This window comes from Anomaloglossus baeobatrachus (genome assembly GCF_048569485.1).
Source record: "Anomaloglossus baeobatrachus isolate aAnoBae1 chromosome 9 unlocalized genomic scaffold, aAnoBae1.hap1 SUPER_9_unloc_2, whole genome shotgun sequence".
Classification (NCBI taxonomy): domain Eukaryota; kingdom Metazoa; phylum Chordata; class Amphibia; order Anura; family Aromobatidae; genus Anomaloglossus; species Anomaloglossus baeobatrachus.
Genome location: NW_027441820.1, coordinates 447,093 through 469,908, shown reverse-complemented (window position 1 = coordinate 469,908; position 22,816 = coordinate 447,093). Strand labels below are relative to the sequence as shown.

The window sequence follows — 22,816 nt, the reverse complement described above, 5'->3', positions numbered from 1 at the left end:
ATGGTACAACGTGCCCCAGGACTGACGACCCTGGAGTGAGTCTGAGCTTGCTGGCTTGGGACCCCGGCAAGCCTTGGGCTCTGTAGCACACCGTACCTTGCCTTTTCATACTTTTTGAGCATATTACCCTATCCCGGCCTTCTGGCTAGGAAGGGAAATTTTTATAATCCCGGTCGGAGGTCTGGTCAGCTTTGGGCTGAGAAACTAACACCCGGTTGGAGGTCTGGGTCAGCTTCGGCTGAGAAACCAACACCCGGTTGGAGGTCTGGGTCAGCTTCGGCTGAGAAACCAACACCCGGTTGGAGGTCCGGTTAGCCTTGGGCTGAGAAACCAACACCGGTTGACGGTCCGGGCAGTTTCGGCTGCGAAACCAACAACTAGTAGCTCTCTACTCCACTTGGGTAAGATGCCTGGGTGGACGCTGGGAGCAACGACAAGGCTCAACCAGGCTTCGGCTTGGGAGAGCACCGAAGATCCCTGACCCTTGCTGTGGCCTTCTGGCTCGGAGGGACGGGGTTGATTTTTGGGGACCCTCTCCTCACGGTGGGGTCCACACGAATCCTAGCCTTTGCACTGTTTTTGGTGTGACTTCGGTCATGCATTTTTTGTGGTGCTTTGGAAAGCTTCATTAAATCAAAAATCTGTTCTTATCAGTTTAATATCTGATACGTCCCCTATCTGGGGACCATATATTAAATGGATTTTTAGAACAGGGAGATGGAAAAAGAGCTTGCTCTGTCCACTCCACGCATTGACCTGGTATTGCAGTACCTCCAGGACCGGTGCACCCCTTCTTAACCCAGTTTCCAAAAGCAGAACTCAATTCACCTGATTCATATTAGCCCGATTTAATGAATTGGAAGAAAGCATACGTCTTCATATGCACCTCAATTTGGCCCATTCACTTTTCACACTTCCTCCTTTTGTTTTTTATCTTTCACACTTTTGACTTTCTTTATTCATCCAAATAGCAAACTCATCACCACTCAACCTGACCAACTCGGCTATGTCCCGTGCTGCAGTTCTCTGTCTTATCTAGATCATTTGCAATTGAATGGAATAGATCCCTTTTGGACAAAGTGGATTCACCTGCTGCTGCAGTGACCACAGGTGTGATAAGATCTAGAATTGGCATCTGGTGCGATCTCTCCGCTTCCACTCCAAAGAAAGTTACCTGTTTATTCCTATCATGCATTGGTTTTTGGGGTTTTCTTTGAGTAATGATGATCTCTTTAGTAGTCTGTTGGCGCCCTCTCCTGGAGGAATAGTTTGCTTGCTCTTGGACATTCTAAAAGAGAGGTCATGATAGACATTGAGCTTCTGAGCTCAATTGGGGACAGTCATGGGTGATGAATGTTTGCAACCTGCTGCAAAGCCTCATACCGCAATATAAGGAACGTCAAATACTAAGAAAGGGCGGCCTATGAAAGAATTACTACTTTCAATAAGTACACTTAAACGGCTAATTGGGAATAGAAAAACTGTAAAAAGCCCTCTGAGAAAGCCCCCCTCTAACCTTTGATAGTAAGCTTTTCTGTAGTCTGCCTGTTGATGTATTTTCCGTTTGAACTGTGCACAACATGAAGAGACGGAACACTGGCGGCTTGTCACAATGCCCCCGCTGACATCACAATAGCGCTGCTGCCTAGAAAACAAGCTGCGCAGCAGAAGTTGTTCTTTGGGTGGGAGGGTGGGCTAGTGTAAGGAGGGGGCAAGCTCTTTTTTTCCCGGGTGGTAGGGGGATGACAGGAGAAGGGATGCGGGTGGTGAGAAGGGTACAGAGGGCAGGGTTTGGGGGCTGGGAAGGAAAGGGAAAAGATTAGGGTTTGGGGATGATGAAAGGGCTTTCTACGGGTAAGGATGGCAAAGGGTGGCAGTGACGGAAAGTCAGGCAACCTGTCCTGTCCGTCTTTTTGTATCGTGAATTGGAAAGACTGCAAGGGGGAGGGGAGTTGCTTGCGCCCTAAAGGAGGAGTTATTCAGATTCATTGCAGTGGGGGGCGGCGGCTGCAAAACGCACCATTCTTCTTGTTTTTGCTCTGCAAAGCAGCCTTTTCAAGGGTTGGCTTGGGTGACAAAATGTCTTCTGTAGGCGTGGGTTTGTCTCCCTCTCGCTCTCTCTCCCTAAGATGTGTCCGGCATAGGCCAGGGTGCCACTCGAGGCCCAAACCAATTCTGGTTATCGCTTCTCGGCCTTTTGGCTAAGATCAAGTGTAGTATCTGTTCTTATCAGTTTAATATCTGATACGTCCCCTATCTGGGGACCATATATTAAATGGATTTTTAGAACAGGGAGATGGAAAAAGAGCTTGCTCTGTCCACTCCACGCATTGACCTGGTATTGCAGTACCTCCAGGACCGGTGCACCCCTTCTTAACCCAGTTTCCAAAAGCAGAACTCAATTCACCTGATTCATATTAGCCCGATTTAATGAATTGGAAGAAAGCATACGTCTTCATATGCACCTCAATTTGGCCCATTCACTTTTCACACTTCCTCCTTTTGTTTTTTATCTTTCACACTTTTGACTTTCTTTATTCATCCAAATAGCAAACTCATCACCACTCAACCTGACCAACTCGGCTATGTCCCGTGCTGCAGTTCTCTGTCTTATCTAGATCATTTGCAATTGAATGGAATAGATCCCTTTTGGACAAAGTGGATTCACCTGCTGCTGCAGTGACCACAGGTGTGATAAGATCTAGAATTGGCATCTGGTGCGATCTCTCCGCTTCCACTCCAAAGAAAGTTACCTGTTTATTCCTATCATGCATTGGTTTTTGGGGTTTTCTTTGAGTAATGATGATCTCTTTAGTAGTCTGTTGGCGCCCTCTCCTGGAGGAATAGTTTGCTTGCTCTTGGACATTCTAAAAGAGAGGTCATGATAGACATTGAGCTTCTGAGCTCAATTGGGGACAGTCATGGGTGATGAATGTTTGCAACCTGCTGCAAAGCCTCATACCGCAATATAAGGAACGTCAAATACTAAGAAAGGGCGGCCTATGAAAGAATTACTACTTTCAATAAGTACACTTAAACGGCTAATTGGGAATAGAAAAACTGTAAAAAGCCCTCTGAGAAAGCCCCCCTCTAACCTTTGATAGTAAGCTTTTCTGTAGTCTGCCTGTTGATGTATTTTCCGTTTGAACTGTGCACAACATGAAGAGACGGAACACTGGCGGCTTGTCACAATGCCCCCGCTGACATCACAATAGCGCTGCTGCCTAGAAAACAAGCTGCGCAGCAGAAGTTGTTCTTTGGGTGGGAGGGTGGGCTAGTGTAAGGAGGGGGCAAGCTCTTTTTTTCCCGGGTGGTAGGGGGATGACAGGAGAAGGGATGCGGGTGGTGAGAAGGGTACAGAGGGCAGGGTTTGGGGGCTGGGAAGGAAAGGGAAAAGATTAGGGTTTGGGGATGATGAAAGGGCTTTCTACGGGTAAGGATGGCAAAGGGTGGCAGTGACGGAAAGTCAGGCAACCTGTCCTGTCCGTCTTTTTGTATCGTGAATTGGAAAGACTGCAAGGGGGAGGGGAGTTGCTTGCGCCCTAAAGGAGGAGTTATTCAGATTCATTGCAGTGGGGGGCGGCGGCTGCAAAACGCACCATTCTTCTTGTTTTTGCTCTGCAAAGCAGCCTTTTCAAGGGTTGGCTTGGGTGACAAAATGTCTTCTGTAGGCGTGGGTTTGTCTCCCTCTCGCTCTCTCTCCCTAAGATGTGTCCGGCATAGGCCAGGGTGCCACTCGAGGCCCAAACCAATTCTGGTTATCGCTTCTCGGCCTTTTGGCTAAGATCAAGTGTAGTATCTGTTCTTATCAGTTTAATATCTGATACGTCCCCTATCTGGGGACCATATATTAAATGGATTTTTAGAACAGGGAGATGGAAAAAGAGCTTGCTCTGTCCACTCCACGCATTGACCTGGTATTGCAGTACCTCCAGGACCGGTGCACCCCTTCTTAACCCAGTTTCCAAAAGCAGAACTCAATTCACCTGATTCATATTAGCCCGATTTAATGAATTGGAAGAAAGCATACGTCTTCATATGCACCTCAATTTGGCCCATTCACTTTTCACACTTCCTCCTTTTGTTTTTTATCTTTCACACTTTTGACTTTCTTTATTCATCCAAATAGCAAACTCATCACCACTCAACCTGACCAACTCGGCTATGTCCCGTGCTGCAGTTCTCTGTCTTATCTAGATCATTTGCAATTGAATGGAATAGATCCCTTTTGGACAAAGTGGATTCACCTGCTGCTGCAGTGACCACAGGTGTGATAAGATCTAGAATTGGCATCTGGTGCGATCTCTCCGCTTCCACTCCAAAGAAAGTTACCTGTTTATTCCTATCATGCATTGGTTTTTGGGGTTTTCTTTGAGTAATGATGATCTCTTTAGTAGTCTGTTGGCGCCCTCTCCTGGAGGAATAGTTTGCTTGCTCTTGGACATTCTAAAAGAGAGGTCATGATAGACATTGAGCTTCTGAGCTCAATTGGGGACAGTCATGGGTGATGAATGTTTGCAACCTGCTGCAAAGCCTCATACCGCAATATAAGGAACGTCAAATACTAAGAAAGGGCGGCCTATGAAAGAATTACTACTTTCAATAAGTACACTTAAACGGCTAATTGGGAATAGAAAAACTGTAAAAAGCCCTCTGAGAAAGCCCCCCTCTAACCTTTGATAGTAAGCTTTTCTGTAGTCTGCCTGTTGATGTATTTTCCGTTTGAACTGTGCACAACATGAAGAGACGGAACACTGGCGGCTTGTCACAATGCCCCCGCTGACATCACAATAGCGCTGCTGCCTAGAAAACAAGCTGCGCAGCAGAAGTTGTTCTTTGGGTGGGAGGGTGGGCTAGTGTAAGGAGGGGGCAAGCTCTTTTTTTCCCGGGTGGTAGGGGGATGACAGGAGAAGGGATGCGGGTGGTGAGAAGGGTACAGAGGGCAGGGTTTGGGGGCTGGGAAGGAAAGGGAAAAGATTAGGGTTTGGGGATGATGAAAGGGCTTTCTACGGGTAAGGATGGCAAAGGGTGGCAGTGACGGAAAGTCAGGCAACCTGTCCTGTCCGTCTTTTTGTATCGTGAATTGGAAAGACTGCAAGGGGGAGGGGAGTTGCTTGCGCCCTAAAGGAGGAGTTATTCAGATTCATTGCAGTGGGGGGCGGCGGCTGCAAAACGCACCATTCTTCTTGTTTTTGCTCTGCAAAGCAGCCTTTTCAAGGGTTGGCTTGGGTGACAAAATGTCTTCTGTAGGCGTGGGTTTGTCTCCCTCTCGCTCTCTCTCCCTAAGATGTGTCCGGCATAGGCCAGGGTGCCACTCGAGGCCCAAACCAATTCTGGTTATCGCTTCTCGGCCTTTTGGCTAAGATCAAGTGTAGTGTTGTTCGAAGAGGTGGTTTAAGCTCCAGGCCACCTTAGTACAATGATACAATGCACACTGGAAGGTTGCGCTTGCTAGTACTCTGGGTGGATAGTATATTCATCTAGTGGAAAACATGGCCCTACCAGGATCGAGGCTATTAGACTGAGTAAGGATGGGGGGCTATGGTACAACGTGCCCCAGGACTGACGACCCTGGAGTGAGTCTGAGCTTGCTGGCTTGGGACCCCGGCAAGCCTTGGGCTCTGTAGCACACCGTACCTTGCCTTTTCATACTTTTTGAGCATATTACCCTATCCCGGCCTTCTGGCTAGGAAGGGAAATTTTTATAATCCCGGACGGAGGTCTGGTCAGCTTTGGGCTGAGAAACTAACACCCGGTTGGAGGTCCGGGTCAGCTTCGGCTGAGAAACCAACACCCGGTTGGAGGTCTGGGTCAGCTTCGGCTGAGAAACCAACACCCGGTTGGAGGTCCGGTTAGCCTTGGGCTGAGAAACCAACACCGGTTGACGGTCCGGGCAGTTTCGGCTGCGAAACCAACAACTAGTAGCTCTCTACTCCACTTGGGTAAGATGCCTGGGTGGACGCTGGGAGCAACGACAAGGCTCAACCAGGCTTCGGCTTGGGGGAGCACCGAAGATCCCTGACCCTTGCTGTGGCCTTCTGGCTCGGAGGGACGGGGTTGATTTTTGGGGACCCTCTCCTCACGGTGGGGTCCACACGAATCCTAGCCTTTGCACTGTTTTTGGTGTGACTTCGGTCATGCATTTTTTGTGGTGCTTTGGAAAGCTTCATTAAATCAAAATCTGTTCTTATCAGTTTAATATCTGATACGTCCCCTATCTGGGGACCATATATTAAATGGATTTTTAGAACAGGGAGATGGAAAAAGAGCTTGCTCTGTCCACTCCACGCATTGACCTGGTATTGCAGTACCTCCAGGACCGGTGCACCCCTTCTTAACCCAGTTTCCAAAAGCAGAACTCAATTCACCTGATTCATATTAGCCCGATTTAATGAATTGGAAGAAAGCATACGTCTTCATATGCACCTCAATTTGGCCCATTCACTTTTCACACTTCCTCCTTTTGTTTTTTATCTTTCACACTTTTGACTTTCTTTATTCATCCAAATAGCAAACTCATCACCACTCAACCTGACCAACTCGGCTATGTCCCGTGCTGCAGTTCTCTGTCTTATCTAGATCATTTGCAATTGAATGGAATAGATCCCTTTTGGACAAAGTGGATTCACCTGCTGCTGCAGTGACCACAGGTGTGATAAGATCTAGAATTGGCATCTGGTGCGATCTCTCCGCTTCCACTCCAAAGAAAGTTACCTGTTTATTCCTATCATGCATTGGTTTTTGGGGTTTTCTTTGAGTAATGATGATCTCTTTAGTAGTCTGTTGGCGCCCTCTCCTGGAGGAATAGTTTGCTTGCTCTTGGACATTCTAAAAGAGAGGTCATGATAGACATTGAGCTTCTGAGCTCAATTGGGGACAGTCATGGGTGATGAATGTTTGCAACCTGCTGCAAAGCCTCATACCGCAATATAAGGAACGTCAAATACTAAGAAAGGGCGGCCTATGAAAGAATTACTACTTTCAATAAGTACACTTAAACGGCTAATTGGGAATAGAAAAACTGTAAAAAGCCCTCTGAGAAAGCCCCCCTCTAACCTTTGATAGTAAGCTTTTCTGTAGTCTGCCTGTTGATGTATTTTCCGTTTGAACTGTGCACAACATGAAGAGACGGAACACTGGCGGCTTGTCACAATGCCCCCGCTGACATCACAATAGCGCTGCTGCCTAGAAAACAAGCTGCGCAGCAGAAGTTGTTCTTTGGGTGGGAGGGTGGGCTAGTGTAAGGAGGGGGCAAGCTCTTTTTTTCCCGGGTGGTAGGGGGATGACAGGAGAAGGGATGCGGGTGGTGAGAAGGGTACAGAGGGCAGGGTTTGGGGGCTGGGAAGGAAAGGGAAAAGATTAGGGTTTGGGGATGATGAAAGGGCTTTCTACGGGTAAGGATGGCAAAGGGTGGCAGTGACGGAAAGTCAGGCAACCTGTCCTGTCCGTCTTTTTGTATCGTGAATTGGAAAGACTGCAAGGGGGAGGGGAGTTGCTTGCGCCCTAAAGGAGGAGTTATTCAGATTCATTGCAGTGGGGGGCGGCGGCTGCAAAACGCACCATTCTTCTTGTTTTTGCTCTGCAAAGCAGCCTTTTCAAGGGTTGGCTTGGGTGACAAAATGTCTTCTGTAGGCGTGGGTTTGTCTCCCTCTCGCTCTCTCTCCCTAAGATGTGTCCGGCATAGGCCAGGGTGCCACTCGAGGCCCAAACCAATTCTGGTTATCGCTTCTCGGCCTTTTGGCTAAGATCAAGTGTAGTATCTGTTCTTATCAGTTTAATATCTGATACGTCCCCTATCTGGGGACCATATATTAAATGGATTTTTAGAACAGGGAGATGGAAAAAGAGCTTGCTCTGTCCACTCCACGCATTGACCTGGTATTGCAGTACCTCCAGGACCGGTGCACCCCTTCTTAACCCAGTTTCCAAAAGCAGAACTCAATTCACCTGATTCATATTAGCCCGATTTAATGAATTGGAAGAAAGCATACGTCTTCATATGCACCTCAATTTGGCCCATTCACTTTTCACACTTCCTCCTTTTGTTTTTTATCTTTCACACTTTTGACTTTCTTTATTCATCCAAATAGCAAACTCATCACCACTCAACCTGACCAACTCGGCTATGTCCCGTGCTGCAGTTCTCTGTCTTATCTAGATCATTTGCAATTGAATGGAATAGATCCCTTTTGGACAAAGTGGATTCACCTGCTGCTGCAGTGACCACAGGTGTGATAAGATCTAGAATTGGCATCTGGTGCGATCTCTCCGCTTCCACTCCAAAGAAAGTTACCTGTTTATTCCTATCATGCATTGGTTTTTGGGGTTTTCTTTGAGTAATGATGATCTCTTTAGTAGTCTGTTGGCGCCCTCTCCTGGAGGAATAGTTTGCTTGCTCTTGGACATTCTAAAAGAGAGGTCATGATAGACATTGAGCTTCTGAGCTCAATTGGGGACAGTCATGGGTGATGAATGTTTGCAACCTGCTGCAAAGCCTCATACCGCAATATAAGGAACGTCAAATACTAAGAAAGGGCGGCCTATGAAAGAATTACTACTTTCAATAAGTACACTTAAACGGCTAATTGGGAATAGAAAAACTGTAAAAAGCCCTCTGAGAAAGCCCCCCTCTAACCTTTGATAGTAAGCTTTTCTGTAGTCTGCCTGTTGATGTATTTTCCGTTTGAACTGTGCACAACATGAAGAGACGGAACACTGGCGGCTTGTCACAATGCCCCCGCTGACATCACAATAGCGCTGCTGCCTAGAAAACAAGCTGCGCAGCAGAAGTTGTTCTTTGGGTGGGAGGGTGGGCTAGTGTAAGGAGGGGGCAAGCTCTTTTTTTCCCGGGTGGTAGGGGGATGACAGGAGAAGGGATGCGGGTGGTGAGAAGGGTACAGAGGGCAGGGTTTGGGGGCTGGGAAGGAAAGGGAAAAGATTAGGGTTTGGGGATGATGAAAGGGCTTTCTACGGGTAAGGATGGCAAAGGGTGGCAGTGACGGAAAGTCAGGCAACCTGTCCTGTCCGTCTTTTTGTATCGTGAATTGGAAAGACTGCAAGGGGGAGGGGAGTTGCTTGCGCCCTAAAGGAGGAGTTATTCAGATTCATTGCAGTGGGGGGCGGCGGCTGCAAAACGCACCATTCTTCTTGTTTTTGCTCTGCAAAGCAGCCTTTTCAAGGGTTGGCTTGGGTGACAAAATGTCTTCTGTAGGCGTGGGTTTGTCTCCCTCTCGCTCTCTCTCCCTAAGATGTGTCCGGCATAGGCCAGGGTGCCACTCGAGGCCCAAACCAATTCTGGTTATCGCTTCTCGGCCTTTTGGCTAAGATCAAGTGTAGTATCTGTTCTTATCAGTTTAATATCTGATACGTCCCCTATCTGGGGACCATATATTAAATGGATTTTTAGAACAGGGAGATGGAAAAAGAGCTTGCTCTGTCCACTCCACGCATTGACCTGGTATTGCAGTACCTCCAGGACCGGTGCACCCCTTCTTAACCCAGTTTCCAAAAGCAGAACTCAATTCACCTGATTCATATTAGCCCGATTTAATGAATTGGAAGAAAGCATACGTCTTCATATGCACCTCAATTTGGCCCATTCACTTTTCACACTTCCTCCTTTTGTTTTTTATCTTTCACACTTTTGACTTTCTTTATTCATCCAAATAGCAAACTCATCACCACTCAACCTGACCAACTCGGCTATGTCCCGTGCTGCAGTTCTCTGTCTTATCTAGATCATTTGCAATTGAATGGAATAGATCCCTTTTGGACAAAGTGGATTCACCTGCTGCTGCAGTGACCACAGGTGTGATAAGATCTAGAATTGGCATCTGGTGCGATCTCTCCGCTTCCACTCCAAAGAAAGTTACCTGTTTATTCCTATCATGCATTGGTTTTTGGGGTTTTCTTTGAGTAATGATGATCTCTTTAGTAGTCTGTTGGCGCCCTCTCCTGGAGGAATAGTTTGCTTGCTCTTGGACATTCTAAAAGAGAGGTTATGATAGACATTGAGCTTCTGAGCTCAATTGGGGACAGTCATGGGTGATGAATGTTTGCAACCTGCTGCAAAGCCTCATACCGCAATATAAGGAACGTCAAATACTAAGAAAGGGCGGCCTATGAAAGAATTACTACTTTCAATAAGTACACTTAAACGGCTAATTGGGAATAGAAAAACTGTAAAAAGCCCTCTGAGAAAGCCCCCCTCTAACCTTTGATAGTAAGCTTTTCTGTAGTCTGCCTGTTGATGTATTTTCCGTTTGAACTGTGCACAACATGAAGAGACGGAACACTGGCGGCTTGTCACAATGCCCCCGCTGACATCACAATAGCGCTGCTGCCTAGAAAACAAGCTGCGCAGCAGAAGTTGTTCTTTGGGTGGGAGGGTGGGCTAGTGTAAGGAGGGGGCAAGCTCTTTTTTTCCCGGGTGGTAGGGGGATGACAGGAGAAGGGATGCGGGTGGTGAGAAGGGTACAGAGGGCAGGGTTTGGGGGCTGGGAAGGAAAGGGAAAAGATTAGGGTTTGGGGATGATGAAAGGGCTTTCTACGGGTAAGGATGGCAAAGGGTGGCAGTGACGGAAAGTCAGGCAACCTGTCCTGTCCGTCTTTTTGTATCGTGAATTGGAAAGACTGCAAGGGGGAGGGGAGTTGCTTGCGCCCTAAAGGAGGAGTTATTCAGATTCATTGCAGTGGGGGGCGGCGGCTGCAAAACGCACCATTCTTCTTGTTTTTGCTCTGCAAAGCAGCCTTTTCAAGGGTTGGCTTGGGTGACAAAATGTCTTCTGTAGGCGTGGGTTTGTCTCCCTCTCGCTCTCTCTCCCTAAGATGTGTCCGGCATAGGCCAGGGTGCCACTCGAGGCCCAAACCAATTCTGGTTATCGCTTCTCGGCCTTTTGGCTAAGATCAAGTGTAGTATCTGTTCTTATCAGTTTAATATCTGATACGTCCCCTATCTGGGGACCATATATTAAATGGATTTTTAGAACAGGGAGATGGAAAAAGAGCTTGCTCTGTCCACTCCACGCATTGACCTGGTATTGCAGTACCTCCAGGACCGGTGCACCCCTTCTTAACCCAGTTTCCAAAAGCAGAACTCAATTCACCTGATTCATATTAGCCCGATTTAATGAATTGGAAGAAAGCATACGTCTTCATATGCACCTCAATTTGGCCCATTCACTTTTCACACTTCCTCCTTTTGTTTTTTATCTTTCACACTTTTGACTTTCTTTATTCATCCAAATAGCAAACTCATCACCACTCAACCTGACCAACTCGCCTATGTCCCGTGCTGCAGTTCTCTGTCTTATCTAGATCATTTGCAATTGAATGGAATAGATCCCTTTTGGACAAAGTGGATTCACCTGCTGCTGCAGTGACCACAGGTGTGATAAGATCTAGAATTGGCATCTGGTGCGATCTCTCCGCTTCCACTCCAAAGAAAGTTACCTGTTTATTCCTATCATGCATTGGTTTTTGGGGTTTTCTTTGAGTAATGATGATCTCTTTAGTAGTCTGTTGGCGCCCTCTCCTGGAGGAATAGTTTGCTTGCTCTTGGACATTCTAAAAGAGAGGTCATGATAGACATTGAGCTTCTGAGCTCAATTGGGGACAGTCATGGGTGATGAATGTTTGCAACCTGCTGCAAAGCCTCATACCGCAATATAAGGAACGTCAAATACTAAGAAAGGGCGGCCTATGAAAGAATTACTACTTTCAATAAGTACACTTAAACGGCTAATTGGGAATAGAAAAACTGTAAAAAGCCCTCTGAGAAAGCCCCCCTCTAACCTTTGATAGTAAGCTTTTCTGTAGTCTGCCTGTTGATGTATTTTCCGTTTGAACTGTGCACAACATGAAGAGACGGAACACTGGCGGCTTGTCACAATGCCCCCGCTGACATCACAATAGCGCTGCTGCCTAGAAAACAAGCTGCGCAGCAGAAGTTGTTCTTTGGGTGGGAGGGTGGGCTAGTGTAAGGAGGGGGCAAGCTCTTTTTTTCCCGGGTGGTAGGGGGATGACAGGAGAAGGGATGCGGGTGGTGAGAAGGGTACAGAGGGCAGGGTTTGGGGGCTGGGAAGGAAAGGGAAAAGATTAGGGTTTGGGGATGATGAAAGGGCTTTCTACGGGTAAGGATGGCAAAGGGTGGCAGTGACGGAAAGTCAGGCAACCTGTCCTGTCCGTCTTTTTGTATCGTGAATTGGAAAGACTGCAAGGGGGAGGGGAGTTGCTTGCGCCCTAAAGGAGGAGTTATTCAGATTCATTGCAGTGGGGGGCGGCGGCTGCAAAACGCACCATTCTTCTTGTTTTTGCTCTGCAAAGCAGCCTTTTCAAGGGTTGGCTTGGGTGACAAAATGTCTTCTGTAGGCGTGGGTTTGTCTCCCTCTCGCTCTCTCTCCCTAAGATGTGTCCAGCATAGGCCAGGGTGCCACTCGAGGCCCAAACCAATTCTGGTTATCGCTTCTCGGCCTTTTGGCTAAGATCAAGTGTAGTCCCTTCATTGGGTTTGCCTTGGTCTTGGCTGGGAGGGGCCCGGGCTTGCACAACCGCCGGCCTCGGGGATTGTTGCGCCTTTTGGTGCTTACGTCCCCTTATGGCTGGTGGTTCCTGGGCTCGGGAGGCGATCACCTGCGGCACTGCGCTTTTGTGTGGTGGCCGATGACCGTTTTCTGAAATTTGCGGATGTAATCTCATCTGTTCTTATCAGTTTAATATCTGATACGTCCCCTATCTGGGGACCATATATTAAATGGATTTTTAGAACAGGGAGATGGAAAAAGAGCTTGCTCTGTCCACTCCACGCATTGACCTGGTATTGCAGTACCTCCAGGACCGGTGCACCCCTTCTTAACCCAGTTTCCAAAAGCAGAACTCAATTCACCTGATTCATATTAGCCCGATTTAATGAATTGGAAGAAAGCATACGTCTTCATATGCACCTCAATTTGGCCCATTCACTTTTCACACTTCCTCCTTTTGTTTTTTATCTTTCACACTTTTGACTTTCTTTATTCATCCAAATAGCAAACTCATCACCACTCAACCTGACCAACTCGGCTATGTCCCGTGCTGCAGTTCTCTGTCTTATCTAGATCATTTGCAATTGAATGGAATAGATCCCTTTTGGACAAAGTGGATTCACCTGCTGCTGCAGTGACCACAGGTGTGATAAGATCTAGAATTGGCATCTGGTGCGATCTCTCCGCTTCCACTCCAAAGAAAGTTACCTGTTTATTCCTATCATGCATTGGTTTTTGGGGTTTTCTTTGAGTAATGATGATCTCTTTAGTAGTCTGTTGGCGCCCTCTCCTGGAGGAATAGTTTGCTTGCTCTTGGACATTCTAAAAGAGAGGTCATGATAGACATTGAGCTTCTGAGCTCAATTGGGGACAGTCATGGGTGATGAATGTTTGCAACCTGCTGCAAGGCCTCATACCGCAATATAAGGAACGTCAAATACTAAGAAAGGGCGGCCTATGAAAGAATTACTACTTTCAATAAGTACACTTAAACGGCTAATTGGGAATAGAAAAACTGTAAAAAGCCCTCTGAGAAAGCCCCCCTCTAACCTTTGATAGTAAGCTTTTCTGTAGTCTGCCTGTTGATGTATTTTCCGTTTGAACTGTGCACAACATGAAGAGACGGAACACTGGCGGCTTGTCACAATGCCCCCGCTGACATCACAATAGCGCTGCTGCCTAGAAAACAAGCTGCGCAGCAGAAGTTGTTCTTTGGGTGGGAGGGTGGGCTAGTGTAAGGAGGGGGCAAGCTCTTTTTTTCCCGGGTGGTAGGGGGATGACAGGAGAAGGGATTCGGGTGGTGAGAAGGGTACAGAGGGCAGGGTTTGGGGGCTGGGAAGGAAAGGGAAAAGATTAGGGTTTGGGGATGATGAAAGGGCTTTCTACGGGTAAGGATGGCAAAGGGTGGCAGTGACGGAAAGTCAGGCAACCTGTCCTGTCCGTCTTTTTGTATCGTGAATTGGAAAGACTGCAAGGGGGAGGGGAGTTGCTTGCGCCCTAAAGGAGGAGTTATTCAGATTCATTGCAGTGGGGGGCGGCGGCTGCAAAACGCACCATTCTTCTTGTTTTTGCTCTGCAAAGCAGCCTTTTCAAGGGTTGGCTTGGGTGACAAAATGTCTTCTGTAGGCGTGGGTTTGTCTCCCTCTCGCTCTCTCTCCCTAAGATGTGTCCGGCATAGGCCAGGGTGCCACTCGAGGCCCAAACCAATTCTGGTTATCGCTTCTCGGCCTTTTGGCTAAGATCAAGTGTAGTCCCTTCATTGGGTTTGCCTTGGTCTTGGCTGGGAGGGGCCCGGGCTTGCACAACCGCCGGCCTCGGGGATTGTTGCGCCTTTTGGTGCTTACGTCCCCTTATGGCTGGTGGTTCCTGGGCTCGGGAGGCGATCACCTGCGGCACTGCGCTTTTGTGTGGTGGCCGATGACCGTTTTCTGAAATTTGCGGATGTAATCTCATCTGTTCTTATCAGTTTAATATCTGATACGTCCCCTATCTGGGGACCATATATTAAATGGATTTTTAGAACAGGGAGATGGAAAAAGAGCTTGCTCTGTCCACTCCACGCATTGACCTGGTATTGCAGTACCTCCAGGACCGGTGCACCCCTTCTTAACCCAGTTTCCAAAAGCAGAACTCAATTCACCTGATTCATATTAGCCCGATTTAATGAATTGGAAGAAAGCATACGTCTTCATATGCACCTCAATTTGGCCCATTCACTTTTCACACTTCCTCCTTTTGTTTTTTATCTTTCACACTTTTGACTTTCTTTATTCATCCAAATAGCAAACTCATCACCACTCAACCTGACCAACTCGGCTATGTCCCGTGCTGCAGTTCTCTGTCTTATCTAGATCATTTGCAATTGAATGGAATAGATCCCTTTTGGACAAAGTGGATTCACCTGCTGCTGCAGTGACCACAGGTGTGATAAGATCTAGAATTGGCATCTGGTGCGATCTCTCCGCTTCCACTCCAAAGAAAGTTACCTGTTTATTCCTATCATGCATTGGTTTTTGGGGTTTTCTTTGAGTAATGATGATCTCTTTAGTAGTCTGTTGGCGCCCTCTCCTGGAGGAATAGTTTGCTTGCTCTTGGACATTCTAAAAGAGAGGTCATGATAGACATTGAGCTTCTGAGCTCAATTGGGGACAGTCATGGGTGATGAATGTTTGCAACCTGCTGCAAAGCCTCATACCGCAATATAAGGAACGTCAAATACTAAGAAAGGGCGGCCTATGAAAGAATTACTACTTTCAATAAGTACACTTAAACGGCTAATTGGGAATAGAAAAACTGTAAAAAGCCCTCTGAGAAAGCCCCCCTCTAACCTTTGATAGTAAGCTTTTCTGTAGTCTGCCTGTTGATGTATTTTCCGTTTGAACTGTGCACAACATGAAGAGACGGAACACTGGCGGCTTGTCACAATGCCCCCGCTGACATCACAATAGCGCTGCTGCCTAGAAAACAAGCTGCGCAGCAGAAGTTGTTCTTTGGGTGGGAGGGTGGGCTAGTGTAAGGAGGGGGCAAGCTCTTTTTTTCCCGGGTGGTAGGGGGATGACAGGAGAAGGGATGCGGGTGGTGAGAAGGGTACAGAGGGCAGGGTTTGGGGGCTGGGAAGGAAAGGGAAAAGATTAGGGTTTGGGGATGATGAAAGGGCTTTCTACGGGTAAGGATGGCAAAGGGTGGCAGTGACGGAAAGTCAGGCAACCTGTCCTGTCCGTCTTTTTGTATCGTGAATTGGAAAGACTGCAAGGGGGAGGGGAGTTGCTTGCGCCCTAAAGGAGGAGTTATTCAGATTCATTGCAGTGGGGGGCGGCGGCTGCAAAACGCACCATTCTTCTTGTTTTTGCTCTGCAAAGCAGCCTTTTCAAGGGTTGGCTTGGGTGACAAAATGTCTTCTGTAGGCGTGGGTTTGTCTCCCTCTCGCTCTCTCTCCCTAAGATGTGTCCGGCATAGGCCAGGGTGCCACTCGAGGCCCAAACCAATTCTGGTTATCGCTTCTCGGCCTTTTGGCTAAGATCAAGTGTAGTATCTGTTCTTATCAGTTTAATATCTGATACGTCCCCTATCTGGGGACCATATATTAAATGGATTTTTAGAACAGGGAGATGGAAAAAGAGCTTGCTCTGTCCACTCCACGCATTGACCTGGTATTGCAGTACCTCCAGGACCGGTGCACCCCTTCTTAACCCAGTTTCCAAAAGCAGAACTCAATTCACCTGATTCATATTAGCCCGATTTAATGAATTGGAAGAAAGCATACGTCTTCATATGCACCTCAATTTGGCCCATTCACTTTTCACACTTCCTCCTTTTGTTTTTTATCTTTCACACTTTTGACTTTCTTTATTCATCCAAATAGCAAACTCATCACCACTCAACCTGACCAACTCGGCTATGTCCCGTGCTGCAGTTCTCTGTCTTATCTAGATCATTTGCAATTGAATGGAATAGATCCCTTTTGGACAAAGTGGATTCACCTGCTGCTGCAGTGACCACAGGTGTGATAAGATCTAGAATTGGCATCTGGTGCGATCTCTCCGCTTCCACTCCAAAGAAAGTTACCTGTTTATTCCTATCATGCATTGGTTTTTGGGGTTTTCTTTGAGTAATGATGATCTCTTTAGTAGTCTGTTGGCGCCCTCTCCTGGAGGAATAGTTTGCTTGCTCTTGGACATTCTAAAAGAGAGGTCATGATAGACATTGAGCTTCTGAGCTCAATTGGGGACAGTCATGGGTGATGAATGTTTGCAACCTGCTGCAAAGCCTCATACCGCAATATAAGGAACGTCAAATACTAAGAAAGGGCGGCCTATGAAAGAATTACTACTTTCAATAAGTACACTTAAACGGCTAATTGGGAATAGAAAAACTGTAAAAAGCCCTCTGAGAAAGCCCCCCTCTAACCTTTGATAGTAAGCTTTTCTGTAGTCTGCCTGTTGATGTATTTTCCGTTTGAACTGTGCACAACATGAAGAGACGGAACACTGGCGGCTTGTCACAATGCCCCCGCTGACATCACAATAGCGCTGCTGCCTAGAAAACAAGCTGCGCAGCAGAAGTTGTTCTTTGGGTGGGAGGGTGGGCTAGTGTAAGGAGGGGGCAAGCTCTTTTTTTCCCGGGTGGTAGGGGGATGACAGGAGAAGGGATGCGGGTGGTGAGAAGGGTACAGAGGGCAGGGTTTGGGGGCTGGGAAGGAAAGGGAAAAGATTAGGGTTTGGGAATGATGAAAGGGCTTTCTACGGGTAAGGATGGCAAAGGGTGGCAGTGACGGAAAGTCAGGCAACCTGTCCTGTCCGTCTTTTTGTATCGTGAATTGGAAAGACTGCAAGGGGGAGGGGAGTTGCTTGCGCCCTAAAGGAGGAGTTATTCAGATTCATTGCAGTGGGGGGCGGCGGCTGCAAAACGCACCATTCTTCTTGTTTTTGCTCTGCAAAGCAGCCTTTTCAAGGGTTGGCTTGGGTGACAAAATGTCTTCTGTAGGCGTGGGTTTGTCTCCCTCTCGCTCTCTCTCCCTAAGATGTGTCCGGCATAGGCCAGGGTGCCACTCGAGGCCCAAACCAATTCTGGTTATCGCTTCTCGGCCTTTTGGCTAAGATCAAGTGTAGTATCTGTTCTTATCAGTTTAATATCTGATACGTCCCCTATCTGGGGACCATATATTAAATGGATTTTTAGAACAGGGAGATGGAAAAAGAGCTTGCTATGTCCACTCCACGCATTGACCTGGTATTGCAGTACCTCCAGGACCGGTGCACCCCTTCTTAACCCAGTTTCCAAAAGCAGAACTCAATTCACCTGATTCATATTAGCCCGATTTAATGAATTGGAAGAAAGCATACGTCTTCATATGCACCTCAATTTGGCCCATTCACTTTTCACACTTCCTCCTTTTGTTTTTTATCTTTCACACTTTTGACTTTCTTTATTCATCCAAATAGCAAACTCATCACCACTCAACCTGACCAACTCGGCTATGTCCCGTGCTGCAGTTCTCTGTCTTATCTAGATCATTTGCAATTGAATGGAATAGATCCCTTTTGGACAAAGTGGATTCACCTGCTGCTGCAGTGACCACAGGTGTGATAAGATCTAGAATTGGCATCTGGTGCGATCTCTCCGCTTCCACTCCAAAGAAAGTTACCTGTTTATTCCTATCATGCATTGGTTTTTGGGGTTTTCTTTGAGTAATGATGATCTCTTTAGTAGTCTGTTGGCGCCCTCTCCTGGAGGAATAGTTTGCTTGCTCTTGGACATTCTAAAAGAGAGGTCATGATAGACATTGAGCTTCTGAGCTCAATTGGGGACAGTCATGGGTGATGAATGTTTGCAACCTGCTGCAAAGCCTCATACCGCAATATAAGGAACGTCAAATACTAAGAAAGGGCGGCCTATGAAAGAATTACTACTTTCAATAAGTACACTTAAACGGCTAATTGGGAATAGAAAAACTGTAAAAAGCCCTCTGAGAAAGCCCCCCTCTAACCTTTGATAGTAAGCTTTTCTGTAGTCTGCCTGTTGATGTATTTTCCGTTTGAACTGTGCACAACATGAAGAGACGGAACACTGGCGGCTTGTCACAATGCCCCCGCTGACATCACAATAGCGCTGCTGCCTAGAAAACAAGCTGCGCAGCAGAAGTTGTTCTTTGGGTGGGAGGGTGGGCTAGTGTAAGGAGGGGGCAAGCTCTTTTTTTCCCGGGTGGTAGGGGGATGACAGGAGAAGGGATGCGGGTGGTGAGAAGGGTACAGAGGGCAGGGTTTGGGGGCTGGGAAGGAAAGGGAAAAGATTAGGGTTTGGGGATGATGAAAGGGCTTTCTACGGGTAAGGATGGCAAAGGGTGGCAGTGACGGAAAGTCAGGCAACCTGTCCTGTCCGTCTTTTTGTATCGTGAATTGGAAAGACTGCAAGGGGGAGGGGAGTTGCTTGCGCCCTAAAGGAGGAGTTATTCAGATTCATTGCAGTGGGGGGCGGCGGCTGCAAAACGCACCATTCTTCTTGTTTTTGCTCTGCAAAGCAGCCTTTTCAAGGGTTGGCTTGGGTGACAAAATGTCTTCTGTAGGCGTGGGTTTGTCTCCCTCTCGCTCTCTCTCCCTAAGATGTGTCCGGCATAGGCCAGGGTGCCACTCGAGGCCCAAACCAATTCTGGTTATCGCTTCTCGGCCTTTTGGCTAAGATCAAGTGTAGTATCTGTTCTTATCAGTTTAATATCTGATACGTCTCCTATCTGGGGACCATATATTAAATGGATTTTTAGAACAGGGAGATGGAAAAAGAGCTTGCTCTGTCCACTCCACGCATTGACCTGGTATTGCAGTACCTCCAGGACCGGTGCACCCCTTCTTAACCCAGTTTCCAAAAGCAGAACTCAATTCACCTGATTCATATTAGCCCGATTTAATGAATTGGAAGAAAGCATACGTCTTCATATGCACCTCAATTTGGCCCATTCACTTTTCACACTTCCTCCTTTTGTTTTTTATCTTTCACACTTTTGACTTTCTTTATTCATCCAAATAGCAAACTCATCACCACTCAACCTGACCAACTCGGCTATGTCCCGTGCTGCAGTTCTCTGTCTTATCTAGATCATTTGCAATTGAATGGAATAGATCCCTTTTGGACAAAGTGGATTCACCTGCTGCTGCAGTGACCACAGGTGTGATAAGATCTAGAATTGGCATCTGGTGCGATCTCTCCGCTTCCACTCCAAAGAAAGTTACCTGTTTATTCCTATCATGCATTGGTTTTTGGGGTTTTCTTTGAGTAATGATGATCTCTTTAGTAGTCTGTTGGCGCCCTCTCCTGGAGGAATAGTTTGCTTGCTCTTGGACATTCTAAAAGAGAGGTCATGATAGACATTGAGCTTCTGAGCTCAATTGGGGACAGTCATGGGTGATGAATGTTTGCAACCTGCTGCAAAGCCTCATACCGCAATATAAGGAACGTCAAATACTAAGAAAGGGCGGCCTATGAAAGAATTACTACTTTCAATAAGTACACTTAAACGGCTAATTGGGAATAGAAAAACTGTAAAAAGCCCTCTGAGAAAGCCCCCCTCTAACCTTTGATAGTAAGCTTTTCTGTAGTCTGCCTGTTGATGTATTTTCCGTTTGAACTGTGCACAACATGAAGAGACGGAACACTGGCGGCTTGTCACAATGCCCCCGCTGACATCACAATAGCGCTGCTGCCTAGAAAACAAGCTGCGCAGCAGAAGTTGTTCTTTGGGTGGGAGGGTGGGCTAGTGTAAGGAGGGGGCAAGCTCTTTTTTTCCCGGGTGGTAGGGGGATGACAGGAGAAGGGATGCGGGTGGTGAGAAGGGTACAGAGGGCAGGGTTTGGGGGCTGGGAAGGAAAGGGAAAAGATTAGGGTTTGGGGATGATGAAAGGGCTTTCTACGGGTAAGGATGGCAAAGGGTGGCAGTGACGGAAAGTCAGGCAACCTGTCCTGTCCGTCTTTTTGTATCGTGAATTGGAAAGACTGCAAGGGGGAGGGGAGTTGCTTGCGCCCTAAAGGAGGAGTTATTCAGATTCATTGCAGTGGGGGGCGGCGGCTGCAAAACGCACCATTCTTCTTGTTTTTGCTCTGCAAAGCAGCCTTTTCAAGGGTTGGCTTGGGTGACAAAATGTCTTCTGTAGGCGTGGGTTTGTCTCCCTCTCGCTCTCTCTCCCTAAGATGTGTCCGGCATAGGCCAGGGTGCCACTCGAGGCCCAAACCAATTCTGGTTATCGCTTCTCGGCCTTTTGGCTAAGATCAAGTGTAGTGTTGTTCGAAGAGGTGGTTTAAGCTCCAGGCCACCTTAGTACAATGATACAATGCACACTGGAAGGTTGCGCTTGCTAGTACTCTGGGTGGATAGTATATTCATCTAGTGGAAAACATGGCCCTACCAGGATCGAGGCTATTAGACTGAGTAAGGATGGGGGGCTATGGTACAACGTGCCCCAGGACTGACGACCCTGGAGTGAGTCTGAGCTTGCTGGCTTGGGACCCCGGCAAGCCTTGGGCTCTGTAGCACACCGTACCTTGCCTTTTCATACTTTTTGAGCATATTACCCTATCCCGGCCTTCTGGCTAGGAAGGGAAATTTTTATAATCCCGGACGGAGGTCTGGTCAGCTTTGGGCTGAGAAACTAACACCCGGTTGGAGGTCCGGGTCAGCTTCGGCTGAGAAACCAACACCCGGTTGGAGGTCTGGGTCAGCTTCGGCTGAGAAACCAACACCCGGTTGGAGGTCCGGTTAGCCTTGGGCTGAGAAACCAACACCGGTTGACGGTCCGGGCAGTTTCGGCTGCGAAACCAACAACTAGTAGCTCTCTACTCCACTTGGGTAAGATGCCTGGGTGGACGCTGGGAGCAATGACAAGGCTCAACCAGGCTTCGGCTTGGGGGAGCACCGAAGATCCCTGACCCTTGCTGTGGCCTTCTGGCTCGGAGGGACGGGGTTGATTTTTGGGGACCCTCTCCTCACGGTGGGGTCCACACGAATCCTAGCCTTTGCACTGTTTTTGGTGTGACTTCGGTCATGCATTTTTTGTGGTGCTTTGGAAAGCTTCATTAAATCAAAATCTGTTCTTATCAGTTTAATATCTGATACGTCCCCTATCTGGGGACCATATATTAAATGGATTTTTAGAACAGGGAGATGGAAAAAGAGCTTGCTCTGTCCACTCCACGCATTGACCTGGTATTGCAGTACCTCCAGGACCGGTGCACCCCTTCTTAACCCAGTTTCCAAAAGCAGAACTCAATTCACCTGATTCATATTAGCCCGATTTAATGAATTGGAAGAAAGCATACGTCTTCATATGCACCTCAATTTGGCCCATTCACTTTTCACACTTCCTCCTTTTGTTTTTTATCTTTCACACTTTTGACTTTCTTTATTCATCCAAATAGCAAACTCATCACCACTCAACCTGACCAACTCGGCTATGTCCCGTGCTGCAGTTCTCTGTCTTATCTAGATCATTTGCAATTGAATGGAATAGATCCCTTTTGGACAAAGTGGATTCACCTGCTGCTGCAGTGACCACAGGTGTGATAAGATCTAGAATTGGCATCTGGTGCGATCTCTCCGCTTCCACTCCAAAGAAAGTTACCTGTTTATTCCTATCATGCATTGGTTTTTGGGGTTTTCTTTGAGTAATGATGATCTCTTTAGTAGTCTGTTGGCGCCCTCTCCTGGAGGAATAGTTTGCTTGCTCTTGGACATTCTAAAAGAGAGGTCATGATAGACATTGAGCTTCTGAGCTCAATTGGGGACAGTCATGGGTGATGAATGTTTGCAACCTGCTGCAAAGCCTCATACCGCAATATAAGGAACGTCAAATACTAAGAAAGGGCGGCCTATGAAAGAATTACTACTTTCAATAAGTACACTTAAACGGCTAATTGGGAATAGAAAAACTGTAAAAAGCCCTCTGAGAAAGCCCCCCTCTAACCTTTGATAGTAAGCTTTTCTGTAGTCTGCCTGTTGATGTATTTTCCGTTTGAACTGTGCACAACATGAAGAGACGGAACACTGGCGGCTTGTCACAATGCCCCCGCTGACATCACAATAGCGCTGCTGCCTAGAAAACAAGCTGCGCAGCAGAAGTTGTTCTTTGGGTGGGAGGGTGGGCTAGTGTAAGGAGGGGGCAAGCTCTTTTTTTCCCGGGTGGTAGGGGGATGACAGGAGAAGGGATGCGGGTGGTGAGAAGGGTACAGAGGGCAGGGTTTGGGGGCTGGGAAGGAAAGGGAAAAGATTAGGGTTTGGGGATGATGAAAGGGCTTTCTACGGGTAAGGATGG

General features: G+C 47.4%; 13 non-coding genes across 13 annotated transcripts; all 13 read left to right on the top strand.

Annotated features, from left to right (window-relative positions):
• The first annotated feature begins 600 nt into the window (after window positions 1-600).
• Window positions 601-793, top strand: LOC142259551 (U2 spliceosomal RNA). Its single transcript, XR_012728023.1, has one exon. It is a non-coding gene; the product is annotated as a U2 spliceosomal RNA (small nuclear RNA).
• Window positions 794-2,181: 1,388 nt separating this feature from the next.
• LOC142259483 (U2 spliceosomal RNA) lies at window positions 2,182-2,372 on the top strand. Its single transcript, XR_012727970.1, has one exon. It is a non-coding gene; the product is annotated as a U2 spliceosomal RNA (small nuclear RNA).
• A 1,388-nt stretch (window positions 2,373-3,760) lies between these two features.
• Window positions 3,761-3,951, top strand: LOC142259482 (U2 spliceosomal RNA). Its single transcript, XR_012727969.1, has one exon. It is a non-coding gene; the product is annotated as a U2 spliceosomal RNA (small nuclear RNA).
• Window positions 3,952-6,137: 2,186 nt separating this feature from the next.
• Window positions 6,138-6,333, top strand: LOC142259602 (U2 spliceosomal RNA). The gene has a single exon (XR_012728061.1). It is a non-coding gene; the product is annotated as a U2 spliceosomal RNA (small nuclear RNA).
• Window positions 6,334-7,721: 1,388 nt separating this feature from the next.
• On the top strand, window positions 7,722-7,912 carry LOC142259481 (U2 spliceosomal RNA). Its single transcript, XR_012727968.1, has one exon. It is a non-coding gene; the product is annotated as a U2 spliceosomal RNA (small nuclear RNA).
• A 1,388-nt stretch (window positions 7,913-9,300) lies between these two features.
• LOC142259480 (U2 spliceosomal RNA) lies at window positions 9,301-9,491 on the top strand. The gene has a single exon (XR_012727967.1). It is a non-coding gene; the product is annotated as a U2 spliceosomal RNA (small nuclear RNA).
• Window positions 9,492-10,879: 1,388 nt separating this feature from the next.
• On the top strand, window positions 10,880-11,070 carry LOC142259479 (U2 spliceosomal RNA). The gene has a single exon (XR_012727966.1). It is a non-coding gene; the product is annotated as a U2 spliceosomal RNA (small nuclear RNA).
• A 1,593-nt stretch (window positions 11,071-12,663) lies between these two features.
• On the top strand, window positions 12,664-12,848 carry LOC142259657 (U2 spliceosomal RNA). The gene has a single exon (XR_012728108.1). It is a non-coding gene; the product is annotated as a U2 spliceosomal RNA (small nuclear RNA).
• Window positions 12,849-14,441: 1,593 nt separating this feature from the next.
• On the top strand, window positions 14,442-14,626 carry LOC142259656 (U2 spliceosomal RNA). The gene has a single exon (XR_012728107.1). It is a non-coding gene; the product is annotated as a U2 spliceosomal RNA (small nuclear RNA).
• Window positions 14,627-16,014: 1,388 nt separating this feature from the next.
• LOC142259477 (U2 spliceosomal RNA) lies at window positions 16,015-16,205 on the top strand. Its single transcript, XR_012727965.1, has one exon. It is a non-coding gene; the product is annotated as a U2 spliceosomal RNA (small nuclear RNA).
• Window positions 16,206-17,593: 1,388 nt separating this feature from the next.
• On the top strand, window positions 17,594-17,784 carry LOC142259523 (U2 spliceosomal RNA). Its single transcript, XR_012728006.1, has one exon. It is a non-coding gene; the product is annotated as a U2 spliceosomal RNA (small nuclear RNA).
• A 1,388-nt stretch (window positions 17,785-19,172) lies between these two features.
• LOC142259519 (U2 spliceosomal RNA) lies at window positions 19,173-19,363 on the top strand. Its single transcript, XR_012728003.1, has one exon. It is a non-coding gene; the product is annotated as a U2 spliceosomal RNA (small nuclear RNA).
• A 2,186-nt stretch (window positions 19,364-21,549) lies between these two features.
• LOC142259601 (U2 spliceosomal RNA) lies at window positions 21,550-21,745 on the top strand. The gene has a single exon (XR_012728060.1). It is a non-coding gene; the product is annotated as a U2 spliceosomal RNA (small nuclear RNA).
• The last annotated feature ends 1,071 nt before the right edge of the window (window positions 21,746-22,816 follow it).